The sequence below is a fragment of the Panthera leo genome, chromosome C1 (genome assembly GCF_018350215.1).
Source record: "Panthera leo isolate Ple1 chromosome C1, P.leo_Ple1_pat1.1, whole genome shotgun sequence".
Classification (NCBI taxonomy): Eukaryota; Metazoa; Chordata; class Mammalia; order Carnivora; family Felidae; genus Panthera; species Panthera leo.
In genome coordinates this window covers 5,510,361-5,523,836 of record NC_056686.1, presented here as the reverse complement: position 1 = coordinate 5,523,836, position 13,476 = coordinate 5,510,361, and positions in this window count along the sequence as shown.

Below are 13,476 nucleotides of genomic sequence, written 5' to 3'. Positions count from 1 at the left end.
CCGGCTCCAGTGCCCCACCCTCCAGCCCCCAGGGGTGCAGGGAGTCAGGGGAGATGTGAACAGAGCACTCCCATTCATCTTTCCCTGTGTTGCATTTGTTGTTTTTGCCTCTTTTCTCCGCCCCCCCATCCCCTTTCCTTGTGGTTAAGACGATCTTTAGTTCCATTATTTGCTTCCCTCTGAACTTTCTTGTTTTTCCTTGATTTTGCAAGAATATACTTTCTCCCTATCTTTTCATGGCCAACCAAGCGCACCTCGCCATGGCGCTAACGCTATATGCTACACAACTAAATGCTGTCTGGACGCCAGCTCCATCCTCAACAGACGCAAGGAGCCAGTGAACTCGGGAAGGGCGGGTTCCCCGGGCACAGGCCGGCAGGGCCTGCGCTTCAGCTGCTGCTGAGCCCCCCGCCCCAGGGGAAACAGCTGTTAGCCGCTGCCGGACACACGGTTATCGGGCAGGTACTATCTAGTAACCAAGTGCTGTCCGAAAGTCAGGAAATGTAGGCTCCAGTCAACACCCCCCACATCCGATGCCAAGGCTCCCCTTCACATCCCCGAGCCTTGCTGTCCCCTCAACCTGAGACCGTGCCCCAGCAGACACAATACCACACAAACCACACGGATTTATGATTAGGGACTGTCTCGCGGCAGAAGGCAGACGCTAAAGTCAAGAGGACTCATTTGTAAGTCAATTCAAAGTGTGGGGGAAACTGTGAAGTGTTCCCAGGCCGCAAGAATCGATCGTGTGTTGTCTATCTGTTATTAAATGCCACGTACATACTAATGGAAGTTTCATCTTGTTTATATGTTGCTTAGCTCTCCCTACGTCTCTAGGGATATCTTAACCATGTTAGGAAAAGAACTGTCTGTAAGAGGATGTCTCTTCACTGCCAGGGGCCCTGTTCCAAAAAAAGAGGCCGACAGATTCTTCTAGACCATCTCATGGTTGGAGAAAAGAGAGCAGTATCCCTTTGTCCACTGGCTTGAGTATCAAAATACATATTAAGCTATACTCTATTTCAGTTCTTATTTTCATCACCTAATTTGTACTTTTGAGGTACATGGAGACTTTTTCTTAAAAAATAAGCTCTTAGCGTGGTTATTTCATACATAGTTTGTTCACGTTTTGTTCTGTAGTAATTATAGACGCACAGGAAGTTTCAAACTTGTACAGAAAGATGCCCTGTACCCATTACCCAGATTCCCCCAAAGATAACATCTTACCAAATTATAGTCCATTATCAAAACCAGGAAATAGACCTTGTCACAGTCTTCCCATACGGTATTTTATTTAGAAAGAGTTCCTATCAAAATGGACTTAGGTCCCACTTTTTAAAATTAATTTATAAATTGATTCTGGCATTCTGTTAGGCATTTTGTGAAAAGCTAATCAAGCTTTAAAAATATGTTGCTGTGTAAATATTCATTACGCAGATAGTAGCTGAGATAAAACTGATGCATGTTAACTTTGATGGGCCAAGATTTTCTGCAAGATGCATTTGCATGAGCTCTAGTAAAGCCAATACTTCAGACCTCGAGGATTCAGGAATAGTTTCCCAGAGCCTCGAGGCGCCCCAACTTTGAAATGTGTAACAAACCAGTACCAAAGCTCTGAGGTACCCTTGTCTTTAGAAAGTAAGTCTGGTCCAAAGTAGGATCCACTCAGAGACATGTTTCTTTGCAGACTAGATCATTTGGCAGATGTTCTTTTCCTCTCCACGTGTGAATCATACAACTTTTTTTTTTTAATGTTTATTTTTATTTTCGAGAGACAGAGCATGAGAAGTGGAGGGGCAGAGAGAGAGGGAGACACAGAATCCGAAGCAGGCTCCAGGCTCTGAGCTGTCAGCACAGAGCCTGACACGGGGCTCAAACCCACAAACCAAGAGATCGTGACCTGAGCTGAAGTCAGACACTTAACCGAGCTACCCAGGCTCCCCTGAATCCTACAACTTTTTTTAAAAGATTTTTTTTTTAATTTTTTAATGTTTATTTATTTTTGAGAGAGAGAGAGGGAGACACAGAATTCAAGGCAGGCTTCAGGCTCTGAGCTGTCAGCACAGAGCCCAGCATGGGGCTCGAACTCACAAACTGTGAGATCACGACCTGAGCTGAAGTCGGACATTCAACCGACTGAGTCACCCAGGCACCCCCCACCTACAACTTTCAAGAGAAATCTCTCTGTGTCTTATTTGGGGAAAGCAGAGAGGGGGGAAAGGTGAGGAGAACGGGGAAGAAGGTTCAGATGTGCCTGAACTTGGTTAGCCTTCCCTTTTATCCCTCGCAACTGAGTGAAATAACACGATCTAGGCATGTCTAATGCAATTTGAGGGTGTGAATTTTCATGCTTGCTTTTCACTTGAATGTATTGAACTTCAAGAACCTTCTGCCTAAGCTGCTGAGAATCTGTCAGGGGAGCGTGTCTGAACACGCTCACCCCTGCTTGCATGGTACCTGCCCAGAATTCAATGGCAAACATACCTGGTGTGTCTGAGGAGACCCTTCACATCGGAGCAGCCCTGTAAACCGTCCCTCGACGTCCACCGCCACTGGGCAGCGGAAGGGCTTCGGGGATGGCGAGGGAGCCGGGGACGGTGGGACAGGGCTCTTCTGAGAACGAGAAAAAGAGCTGCCATCAGGCTGTTGGGCTTACGTGTGCCTCCCCAGTGCTGTCAGCCCTCACCTGGTGATTCCAGAAAACTGCCAGGAACCCTCAGCAGGTGGGCCTGTGGCAAGTTCACTAAAACAGCATCCGTGACCACGCATAAAACTGCTCCCCCCGCCCCCCACGCCACACACACACGAAGTAAAAAGGCCAGGGGACGAGGCAATTTGTTTGGGACCGGTCTTTGGGAGTATTCTTTGTCCGTCCACTTGACTTTGTGCCCTTGTGGAGAAAGGCAGCAACTTCGTTCCTTGGAAGTAACTTTGGATCCGCGTCAAATAAACATCTTAATCACATGCTTTGTGCATATTTCTTCATTTTACAGTCGTGAGGGCTTAGCCCCGTGCCTCCCCCCCCCCCCCCCCACCTCCCCGGGACTGCGTGACTTTTATACACTCCCCTCTTGTGTAAGGCGGGATGAGTCTCTCTGGCCTGAACCCTGAGCGGCCTCCGGCACCACAGCTCACAGGAGGCTGTATTTCGGGTTCGCGTGATCCCCCCGCCTCCCTAGTGTTCTCGCATGAACTCGTGTCTTTGTACGCTGTTTCTGTGTCGTGACCGATCGACGTTCCTGGCTGAGCAGGAGCCTGGACGGTTGGTGGTTCAGGGAGGCCCAGGCGCCGGCTCACCGGCTCCAGGCTGCAGAGGGAACTCACGCACCCACGGCAGCCCAGACGCATGATAAGACTTGTCTGCGCATCATCCCGGCCCAGGAGCCTCTAATTACACGTCTGGGGCTTGCAGGAGCCCAGGTGGCCGGGCTCACATGATCCCAGAACTGTGAAGATAGCGCGGGCCGGGTTCTCACTGCCTGCGCACCCAGGTGGGGGAGGCACCCCCGAGCCCCGTGCGTCATTTCGATACAAATTATAATAACTGCGTTCCAAAGACAACAAGAGTGCGTTTAACCACGCAAGCCCTTCCTCCCAAAGCGTTGCCACAGTTTTATCTTCCCATCTGCCTTTTTGGTTGTTACATCTGCACTTTCCTCCTGCCCCCTTACCTGGTCCAGCAGAAAACCCCCGAGCACCACGCCTGACTGAACTGGCGTGCGAAAGAGCACAGCATCGGGTCCCCGCACCGCCGCGGTTCCCTCCGCGTGGCGGGATTTGGGCCGATCTGACTTGCCCGGGGGGGCCCTTGACCCCGTGAACGGCCCCCGGTTGTCAGACACTTGTCACGCGCCAGGTACCGTGCTGGGCGCACTGAGTGTGGTTTGGTGACATCCCCAGAATCGGCCTTAGAACCAAGGGACTTGGTCCGAAAGAAGACACACCTGCCCAGAGCCCACTGTCACCGGGGCCGGTCGGTGGCTGGCCGAGGAAGGCTGTGCTGTGGGAGTGGTGTAACAAAACAGTTGTTGATGTTGATCCTGTAGTTAATCAGCGTGTGGGAGGATCTGGAGGACCACAGCCAGAAATCTGTTTTGGTTTTCTGTTTCCAAAGCCACATTTTTTTTCCTCAGAGTTTCGTGGATGCTGAATCGGTCCAAATGTTCCTTATACAAGAATCCACAAATTTTAATGGTGGGAATAGATTGTCATTTGTCGTCTGGGCATTGATGAGGATCTCATTAAGGAATTGATTTACCAAACTGAAAGGCTTGTTTAAAACGTTTTTCTCTAAAACCTTCTCTATCCGTCTTTACGCAACGTCTATTCGTGTCGGGGCTTTTTTTTTTTTTTTTTTCTTAAATCATATTCCTAAGGATTCCACGTATCCATTAATTACAAAAAGTTTTCTGGGGCACCTGGGTGGCTCAGTCGGTTAAGCGTCCGACTCCGGCTCAGGTCATGACCTCACGGTTCGTGAGTTCGAGCCCCCCGTCGGGCTCTGTGCTGACAGCTCGGAGCCCGGAGCCTGCTTCGGATTCTGTGTCTCCCTCTCTCTCTGCCCCTCCCCCGCTCGAGCTCTGTCTCTCTCTGTCTCTCAAAAATAAATAAACATTTAAAAAAAAGTTTTCTAGATACAGAGTCTCCTCTGAACAGCCTTAGTACAGGCAAAAAGAGGTGTTACCACCCACTGGCATGCATTATAATTCTGTCCTTGCTTAATCCCCACCCAAATGCCCATTTCCAGCTATACAATCTCATATTATTCTTTCTGAATCATACCTAAGTGCCACACCCTGAGTTGCACATAAAACTCTGCCATATTACTTAAATGCCAGTATGTAGTGCCACAGCTGTGGCTGACTTAGAAGTCGCCTTCCATGTTTCTGGAATTATCACCTCACTTCTCCATAACTGGTTCCAGGTGGGACTCCCCCCCCCCCCCCCCCCCACTCCCCGCCCCGAAAGATGTTCTTCTAAAATTTGGTAGCCTAACGTTGAGGATATATTTTCAACTGCTTTTCTGGCTGTAAATCCCGATGTTGGCAGGCCTCTTTCCTCTAAGTCCGAACCTCATCCGAGGCAAGCTGCTAATTATGCAGAGTGGTGCGGCATCCTGTTGTGCAGCTCACAGCCAGGAATGCACTGCAGTAGGGTGACCGAGAATCAGTCCCTCGCCGCCGGACGCAGGGGGGCCCCTGCCGCCCCGCTAAGCATCGCCTGAAAACTCCTGAAATGAAGGCTCAGTCTGTAAGTACAAAACAAAACTCTCGGGGCGCCTGGGTGGCTCTGTCGGTGAAGCGTCTGACTCTTGGTTTCAGCTCAGGTCACGATCTCACAGTTTTGTGAGCCACGTTGGGCTCTGCGCAGAAACCTGCTTAGGATCCTCTCTCTCTCTCCCCCTCTCTCTCTGCCCCTCCCCCACTCATGCTGTCTCTGTCTCTCGCAGAATAAATGAATAAACTTAAAAAACCCAGAAACCTCTCTACCGGCATGCCTGACTGTTGCAGGAGTTCATGAAAGATACAGAGCAGACAGGTGTGATACAATGGAGAAGTAGGATCAAGGAAGTCGTCATAGGACACGACTTTTGTGAAAGCAGCTCCGAGAGTTCTGGAAAAACTGTGCCTTTACGGACACAGAACAGGAAGGAGCCCTGGGGCGGTCATCAGGGTGATTATCTAGGGAACCCCTTCCAGGGTATCCCCCAGCCAAGTTCTTCCCCTGTCCCCCTGTACGAAGCTGTGTTAGTGAGTGTGAGTTTCCATAAGCCGGAGCGTTGGTGACAGAAACATATCAAGGTCCCAGGTAGCAAGAAACGTCCTCAGCTCAGGTCACGATCTCATGGTTGGTGAGTTTAAGCCCGGTGCGGAGCTCTGTGCTGACAGCTCAGAGCCTGCTTGGGATTCTCCCGCCCTGCCCTTCCCCCTCTCATGCACTCGCTAGCTCTCTCTCTCAAAATGAATAAACATTAAAAAATAAAAATAAAAACAAGGAATGTCCGGGTGGGACTGGAAACCCATCTGCTGGAGAGCGCTCATCCCGACCACACGCTCTGTCTGGAAGCACGGCCCTTCCGCTTTCCAGGCCCGTGTGGTCGGAACTTGGATCCACAGAGAGGAGAGAGGGGGTTTTCGAACATAAATATGAGCATAAAATCGAACATCACCGAGCACTTGCGGAAAATTCGTGTCAAGAAAAGAACAAAGTTCAATAAACAGAGACCAGCACCCATACGAACACTTCACAAAGCCGACAAGATGTTAAAATAACCCTCCGAGATGAGACAGCGTAGTACATCCACGAAAACAGGCGATTGTGAAAAAGAGCCAAGGAACAGAAAATCAGAGGAAGAGTTAAGATGCATTTAGTATCTGAGAAGACGAGAATAGAGAGTAGCATCACGTAAATAAAGCATACTGTATTGTGATGTATGTAATTGTTGGATTACGATGTTGTACACGTGAAACTGATAGAATGTTACACGTCAACCATACTTCAATTAAAAATTTAAAAAATAATAATCGGGGGGGCCTGATGGCTCAGTCCATTGGGCATCCAACTTCGGCTCAGGTCATGGGTTCAGGCCACGCGTCGGGCTCTGTGCTGACAGCTCAGGGCCTGGAACCTGCTCCGGATTCTGTGTCTCCCTCTCTCTGCCCCTCGCCCACTTGCACTCTGTTTCTCTCTCTCTCTCTCAAGAATAAATAAACATTTAACATTTTTTAAGTTAAAAAATAATAATAGGAAAAAATTCACCAGATCTGAAGAAAGACATAGGTCTTCATATGGAAAGGACTCTCTGAGGTCAAATGATTTTCCTGAAAGTAAGACACACCCAGACACATTTCCCAAAACTGCAGGATACCGAGGTTGGAAAACACAAAACAAAACAAAACACCTTCCAAAGGGAAAAACGAGCAGGAAGTTACCCACAACAGAGCAAGAATTCTAGGAGTCCCAGCAACACAGGATATGCTGGAAGAAAATAAGAAAATGAGAAAATATGGCTTGAGCCATATTATCAAGAGTCTAAGAAAAAGTGATTCTGAACCCACAGTCTTGTACTCGGCCAAAATAGCATTCAAATGAAAGGTCGGAATGAACTATTTGGGGCATACAAACCTCAGAAAGTCTGTCACTCTCAGATTGGCTTTTTGAAAGAATTTCTCAAGGGTTGCAACACAGCAAGACAAAAGAATCCAAGGAGGAGGAAGATGTGTCCAATGGGCAATGGAGAGAAAAGAAGACATTATAACCTACAGTGGAGTTTAAATAATGTGTTATGCATCGCTAAAGAATCAAGGACAATAGAGAACTAAGATCCCAGGTTAATCCCAGCAGGAAGGGAATGAGGAAGAAACTGAAGACAGATTAATGCTTTGGTCTCTCAAGAGAAGAGGACAGAATTGATTAACTCCGGAAATAATTGAATAACTATTAAATGTACATAAAAAATTGGGGAGATAAGTTCCACTTCAGGTAATAGAAAAACTTGCATCGGATTAACCATCCTGCCTATGACAATGATAAACCCAGCGTAAAAACAAACACAAAACCAGCCACGTGAAGGTAGTGGGGAGCGACCAGTGCCCTGGGAAAAAAAGGAATCAAACTAATGCAGATCCATGTGTAACCAGCTTTCCCCCAGACAGTTCCTGAATTCTCTCAGCCTGCAAGAAACAGAGTTCAGGGGGTGCCTGGGTGGCGACGTTGGTTAACCGTCCGACTTTCGGCTCAGGTCATGATCTCACAAGTTCAAGTTCAAGCCCCACATCGGGCTCCGCGCTGACGGTGCAAAGCCTGCTTGGGATTCTGTCTCTCCTTCTCTCTGCCCCTCCCCAGCTTGTGCTCCCCGACCCCCCACTCTCTCTCAAATAAATAAGCTAAAACTTTTTTTTTTTTTTAGAGAAATAGAATTCAAACAGCAAGTAGCAGTCTCACTGGACTGAAAAGACAGAGGTTCCGTTTCAGGGTTTCCTTCCAGAGTAGATAGGAATAGAGGGAGGGCAGATCGTGGAAAGGGGGAAGCCCCCAAATCTGTGTACAAGCACCCCCCGAATCCATGGCTGAACTCTGACCTGTGCATGTGTACGTACATGTGCATCTCCAAGGAATCCGGTGGAAAGCAACCAGAAGGCCAAAGGAACTGAGCCGGAACGTGAGCAGTTTGGATATCGAGTCCAGCCAACTTCGAGGTACTTGGTAAACCCATTGGGCTTTCTGATAAAGCCCAGAAAGGCCATGGTTTAGAAGTGAGCACCATATCCCAGACTGAGGGCAAAACTGAGATAAATACCCTAAAAAAGCCTGTAGTCAAACCACCACAAGACCAAGGTTATCTGCTGGGAATTTAATTGTCTTCTAAAACCAAACTTACCACTTTCCAGAGGAAGGTCACAGCAACTGTCTATCATCCATAGTGTTCGGTATATGATACAAATTTACGAGACATGAAAAGAAGCAGGAGAATGCATGTTGTAATCAGGAAGAAGCCGTAGAAGCAGACCCGTAGATAACCCGATGCTAAATTAATATAGATAATAAAATAATTATCATAAAAATAAAGATTTTACAGGCAATGATGGATAGAATGGATGAAGATATAGGGAGTTTTTAGGAGTAGTACAGAAAATATAAAAAAGAACCAAATGGAAATCTTAGGCCTGAAAAATGCCAATCTAAAAAAAAATATGTTTTTTGTTTCAGAGGATTGACAGCAGAGGATAAAAGAAAGGATCATAACATGAACATAAAGACAGATGAGCAGAAAGTCTTGGACCTACAGCACACAAAAAGAAAAGCAGTCAGAAAATTCCCTACTTGGGAATAGTAGAAATTGGATGTACAACGTCTAAACCATTTGAAGAAAAAGAAAATGAAACTTTAAAAAATGATCAATCCTGGGGCGCCTCGGTGGCTCAGTCGGTTAAGTGTCTTGGCTCAGGTCATGATCTCATGGTTCGTGGGATTGAGCCCCGTGTCGGGCTCCGTGCTGAGTGTGGGACCTGCCTGGGATGATTCTCTCTCCCTCTCTGTCTGCCCACCCCCCTCCCCCCGACTCATGCTCTTTCTCTCTCAAAATAAATAAACAAACTTAAAAAAAATCAATCCAACAAATGGAAAGAAAAAGGGAGACATTTCAACATCAAAAAAATCATGGTAGGGACACCTGGCTGGCTCAGTCAGTGGGCATGCTACCCTTGATCTTAAGGTTGTGAGTTCGAGCCCCAGGTTGGGTGAGGAGATGACTTAAAATCTCAAAAAAAAAAAAAAAAAATCATGGTAAAAAGTAAACCAAATGACATTGCAGGAATAAGTCAAAACATATCAGCAAAACAAAAGGAGAATGGATTGAATCCCCATTTTAGAATACAGAGACTTTCAGATTTCGTTAACAACAACAAAATCTCTGTTATTCACAGAAGACACACATAAAAAGAAAGCTCTGTATTGGTTAGGGCTACTTTTGAGTACAAATAACAGAAACACCACCTAACAATAGCTAACAAAGTGGGTTTATTTTTCTTCTAGAAGTCTGGGAGTATGTGGCTGCTGGTCTTTGTTCAGTAGTATAGGGATGGTGTCTCAGCATTTCTCTTTACCTTTTCTTCGTGATCACAGAAAGGCTGCCAAGACTCCAGCCTCTACATCCACACTCAAAGCAGGAAAGGAAAAGCTAAAAACTAGTCACGTTGCTTCCTTTTTCGGGAAAAGCAAACACCCTCCCAGAATCTCAACAGACTTCGGCTTGTGTTTCATTAATCAAAACTGTTGTCACCTGACAAAAGAAGCTAGTCTTCCCCCCGCCCCGCTCCCCCAGCCTAGGTGGTAAAAGTATACAAGAGAGAAGGAAATCACAAGTGAGTGTTCAGTAGCCGGTGAATAGTGTCTCCCCCAGTCAGAATAAGGGGAGGGAAAAGATACACTAGGGAAAGGTTGACTAAAGGCTAACAAGAACTGAGCTGTCTGGTGGTTCTGAGCTGAATAGGATCAAAGGACCCGGCAGAAGCTAGAAAGTACACGCTTCGTTTCTGAGGCTCTTTTGCAGCTAGGTTCTAGACGTGAATTAGGTCTGGCCGGTTGCCCAGAGCTGCATCAGATTTGGTAGACGGAAGCGAGACAGGGGCGGGTCTTTCTGCAACTAAGGTCATGGAAATGAGTGTGAAAGGCAGCCATGGCAGTGGCAGGACTAGGTATTTCAAGGTTTTATCAGCAGCTTTGTGGGCAGATATGGTTGTTCTGGCAACAGCTTCAATAGCCTTAGTGGCCACATAACCCTCGCTTCCTTATGCCTGAATCAATTCAACAGTTCCAGGGAGGCCTGCTGATGACCACTCCTCTGTCTTTCCAAGGATTTTACGAGCGCCTGATGTCCTGTTTTCAACTTCTTTCTGCTTAATGTACACTGACTGGCTTCTGTTTTCTGCACTGGACTCCAAAACTGATACAAAGTGTGTGCATATGAAACACACACACACACACACACACACACACACACACACCATCTTGGGAGAATAGGGCCTTCAGGTGACTTTCAGAAGCAAATGTGAACCCTCCCTGGAAGAACTCCACCTCAGTCCAAATCTCAAAGAATTCCTACAGAATGAACAATAAAAGAGAGGAAAATGAACACTTCCCAAGCAAAAACCACAGGACACACAAGGAGGCAAAGCACCATAAGTAAGAACAGCAGAAACCAGACAGCGACACAGAACTACAAAGGCCCGATTTTAGAATTATTGGATACAGGGCCACCTGGGTGGCTCAGTCGGCTGAGTGTCCGACTTCGGCTCGGGTCATGATCTCATGGTTTGTGTGTTCGAGCCCCGCTGGGGCTCTGTGCTGACAGCTCAGAGCCTGGAGCCTGTGTCTCCCTCTCTCTCTGCCCCTCCCCCACTCATGCTCTGTATGTCTATCTGTTTGTCTCTGTCAAAACCAAATAAACATTAAAAACTTTTTAAAAATAATAATTCCTCTATGTGTTAGTCACAAGAGGTGGTTCCAAAACATAAGGATCGTAAAAAATTGAAAATGTAGAAAAAGATAAACTGGAAAACGGTAGCCAAGAGAAAGCTGGAACAGCTATTAAACATCAGACAAAACAGAGAAGAAAGCAAAAATCATTACCCGTGATAAAGAGGACTATATAATGATAAAAACTTTCAATTCATCGGGAAGAGATAATGATTCTAAACTTGTAAGCATCCAGTAATACAGCCTCAAGAGATGTAAAACAAATATTTACAGATTTATGAGAAGAAATTGCCAAATGCACTGTTAAGGCGGGAAAGTTTAACGCAACCTCTCTTATACCTGACAGATCAAGTGTGTAAGAAGTAAGTAAGGATAGAGATTTGACAGGAACATTGACAAGCTTGATTTAAAGAGATTTTTTTTTAAGATTTTATTTTTAAGTAATCTCTACACCCAAAGCGGGGCTTGAACCCACAACCCTGTGATCAGGGGTCCCACCCTCCACCAACTGAGCCAGCCAGGAGCCCCTAACAAGTTTGATTTAATGAATATATAAACATCGCACCTAGCAATTAAGGAACAAACTTTTTTTTTTAAAGTAGGCTTTACACCCAGCACAGAGCCCAACGTGGGGCTTGAACTCACAACCCTGAGATCAAGACCTGAGCTGAGATCAAGAGTCAGATCCTTAACTGATTGAGCCACCCAGGTGCTTCCATTTGTTTTTTTTCCACTGAACTTTTTCTTGAACAAGAAGATATATAGAGAAGAGTACACAAATCAAAAATATAACTCAAAGGAATTCTGTCTTTTTTATTTAAATTCAAGTTAGTTAACATACAGTGTAGTCTTGGCCTCAAGAGCAGAACCCAATGATTCATATCTTACATATGACACCCAGTGTTCATCCCCAAAAGTGCCGTCCTTAATGCCCATCACTCAATTAGCCCATCCCCCCTCCAGCAACCCTCAGTTTGTTCTCTGTCTTTGAGAGTCTCCTGTGGTTTGCGTCTCTGTTTTTATCATATTTTCCCTTCCCTCCCCTCCCCTCCCCTCCCTTCCTTTCCCTTCCCCTCCCTTCCACTGTGTTCATCTGTTGTGTTTCTCAAATCAAATGAATTCTCATGGAGTCGACACACGGCAGACCTAGTACTTGGATTAGATCAGGAAATGGGTCTTTATGGCACCCTCAGACCCCTCTTTCTGCCACCGCACCAACCCCAGTCACAATCCATGCTAAAGGAAACCACCTTCTGACTTCTAACACTGTGGATTAATTTTGCCCATATTGACTGAATATCGACGAAACCATACAGTAGTACTCTTTTGCTCACTGTTATGTTTGAGAGATTTATGTGTGTAGAAATGTCTTTGTATTCTCATTCCATTGTATGAATAAGCCACACGTACCCATTCTTCCGTGGATGGATATTTAGATTGTTGCCTCCTTGCAAGCAGCATAAATGGGGCTGGGATAAACACTTTTTTAACCTCTATTATTATTATCTTTCAGTATCTTCTACACCCAACGTGGGGCTTGAACTCACGACTCCGAGACCACTGGTTGCATGCTTTGGGCCACACTGGGTGGCTCAGTAAGTTAAGTGTCTGACTCTTGATTTCGGCTCAGGTCATGGTCTCACGGTTCATGAGTTTGAGCCCCACGTTGGGTTCTGCACTGACAGTGCAGAGCCTGCTTGGGATTCTTTTCTGTCTGCCCCTCTCCCACTCACACACTCTCTCTTAAAAATAAATAAATAAACGTTAAAAAAAAAAAAAAAAAAAAAAAAAGAGTCGCACACTCTACAGACTGAGCCAGCCAGGCATCCCCGGATGAACAGTCTTGTACATGTCACCTGATGATCACGTGTACGTATTTCTGTTGGGTATATTTAGCTTATGTTTAGCCTTTGCAGACATTGCCCGAAAGGTTTTCAAATGGTTGTAGCAATTTGTGTTCCCGCCAGTCCTACGTGAAAGCTCCAGGGGCCCCCCTCCTCATCAATGCTTAGCAGTATTCTGTCTTTTCATTTGAGCCATTCTGATGGATGTGAGAAGACCCATTCTATTTTTAAGTTTATTTATTTATTTTGAGAGACAGAGAGAGAGAGATTGCAAGTGTGGAAATGGCAGAGAGAGGGAAAGCCAGAATCCCAAGCAGGCTCTGCACTCTTAGTGCAGAGCCTGATGTGGGGCTCAAACTCACAAACCCCGAGATCATGACCTGAGCCAAGATCAGAAGTCAGACGCTTAACCAACTGAGCCACCCAGGCGCCCCAAGACCCATTCTATTGGATCACACGTGAAATGGTCACAAAGATTGACCAACTGTTAGGTTCCACATATTTCACAGGATTGGCCCCATGCAGACGGGGCTCTCTGACCACACTGCAATTAAGTTAGAAATCAGTAACGAAATACAGCTACATATATTGGGAAAAAGTGCATACACTTGGAAGTCATCAGAACTGAATGTGGACACAAACTGATATCCATATA